Genomic DNA, 2,500 nt, shown 5'->3' on the forward strand with positions numbered 1-2,500 from the left:
TATCTATCTATCATGACCATCTATCTATCACGACTATCTATCTATCACGACTATCTATCTATCATGACTATCTATCTATCACGACTATCTATCTATCACGACTATCTATCTATCATGACTATCTATCTATCACGACTATCTATCTATCACGACTATCTATCTATCATGACTATCTATCTATCATGACTATCCATCTATCATGACTATCTATCTATCACGACTATCTATCTATCATGACTACCTATCTATCATGACTATCTATCTATCATGACTATCTATCTATCATGACTATCTATCTATCATGACTATCTATCTATCACGACTACCTATCTATCATGACTATCTATCTATCATGACTATCTATCTATCATGACTATCTATCTATCATGACTATCTATCTATCATGACTATCTATCTATCACGACTATCTATCTATCACGACTATCTATCTATCACGACTATCTATCTGAAAGGCTAATCATCGGACATAACAATCAAATAGAAGCATCAAGTAGAAGAGAAGAGAAATAAGTTAGTTAGCTATTAATCTAGATAGCAAGCGAATCACCGGACATGAGATGCAAAAGCACCCAGGAGTTCTATCAAACAAGACCTTGATGAAACAAGCGACTCACACAAACAACAATCGAGTAGAAGGGAATACAAACAAGTGAGTTATTCATCTATCCATCTGATTATCAAGCGAATGATCAGACATGACATCCGAGGACACATCCGAAGACTTCTATCAATCAAGACCTTTATGAAACAAACAACCGAATCGCACAGGCAACAAACAAGTGAAAATGAAAACAAACACGTGAGTCTGTCATCTATCTAACAAGCGAACCATCGGACATACGATACAATGACACCAACAACTTCAATCAGTCAACACATTTATGAACAAACGAATCACAAAGGCAATGTTTGAGAATAGAGACGGACGTGCTGCCGATCAAAGGAGCGGGCAACCCTCGTCTATTGAGACGGAGACAGAAAGAGCTTCGCTCAAAGGATCCAGCAAACCAGGTTTCAAGGAACAGAGACGGCAAGAAGGACTTTGAGAATAGAGACGGACGAGCGGCCGATCAAAGGAGCGGGCAACCCTCGTCTATTGAGACGGAGACAGAAGGAGCTTCGCTCAAAGGATCCAGCAAACCAGGTTTCAAGGAACAGAGACGGCAAGAAGGACTTTGAGAATAGAGACGGACGAGCGGCCGATCAAAGGAGCGGGCAACCCTCGTCTATTGAGACGGAGACAGAAAGAGCTTCGCTCAAAGGATCCAGCAAACCAGGTTTCAAGGAACAGAGACGGCAAGAAGGACTTTGTTGATATAGACGGACGTGCTGTCGATCAAAGGAGCGGGCAACCCTCGTCTATTGAGACGGAGACAGAAAGAGCTTCGCTCAAAGGATCCAGCAAACCAGGTTTCAAGGAACAGAGACGGCAAGAAGGACTTTGTGGATAGAGACGGACGTGCTGTCGATCAAAGGAGCGGGCAACCCTCGTCTATTGAGACGGAGACAGAAAGAGCTTCGCTCAAAGGATCCAGCAAACCAGGTTTCAAGGAACAGAGACGGCAAGAAGGACTTTGTGGATAGAGACGGACATGCTGCCGATCAAAGGAGCGGGGGACACTGGTCTCCAGAGACGGGAGAGACGGAAGTAGCAGGTCTCAAGGGAAAGAGACGGACATGCTGCCGATCAAAGGAGCGGGGGACACTGGTCTCCAGAGACGGGAGAGACGGAAGAAGCATCTCTCAAGGGAAAGAGACGGACATGCTGCCGATCAAAGGAGCGGGGGACACTGGTCTCCAGAGACGGGAGAGACGGAAGAAGCACGTCTCAAGGGAAAGAGACGGACATGCTGCCGATCAAAGGAGCGGGGGACACTGGTCTCCAGAGACGGGAGAGACGGGAGAAGCAGGTCTCAAGGGAAAGAGACGGACATGCTGCTGATCAAAGGAGCGGGGGACACTGGTCTCCAGAGACGGGAGAGACGGAAGAAGCAGGTCTCAAGGGAAAGAGACGGACATGCTGTCGATCAAAGGAGCGGGGGACACTGGTCTCCAGAGACGGGAGAGACGGAAGAAGCAGGTCTCAAGGGAAAGAGAGTGTCTAGCAGTCTGTCTCTTGAGACAGTAACAAAGAGGCCTTCAATCCAAGGATCAAATAGGCCGAGTTTCAATGAACAGAGACTGATAGGTCTCAAGAGAAATTGTCAGACAGCTAGGTCTCAAGGGAAGCAGTCGGGCAGGTAGCCGATCAAAGGAGCGAGTGATATTGGTCTCATGAGACGGAAACAGAGAGGTCTTTGTCCAAATGAGGAAAAAATTTTTTTTTTCACTACCGCAATGAAAGTTTTGTTAGAGGCTTTTGTGTTTGCGGACAACAGAATAATGATGCATTTGCAAGATTTGGGGCTGGTTTGGACTCTTTTTGAGAAGATTTGTATGATATCGGGGGCACTCTATAGTTGTCTTGGCTATTTATGTG

This window comes from Rhopilema esculentum, chromosome 11 (genome assembly GCF_057945365.1).
Source record: "Rhopilema esculentum isolate cy_ngs chromosome 11, ASM5794536v1, whole genome shotgun sequence".
NCBI lineage: Eukaryota > Metazoa > Cnidaria > Scyphozoa > Rhizostomeae > Rhizostomatidae > Rhopilema > Rhopilema esculentum.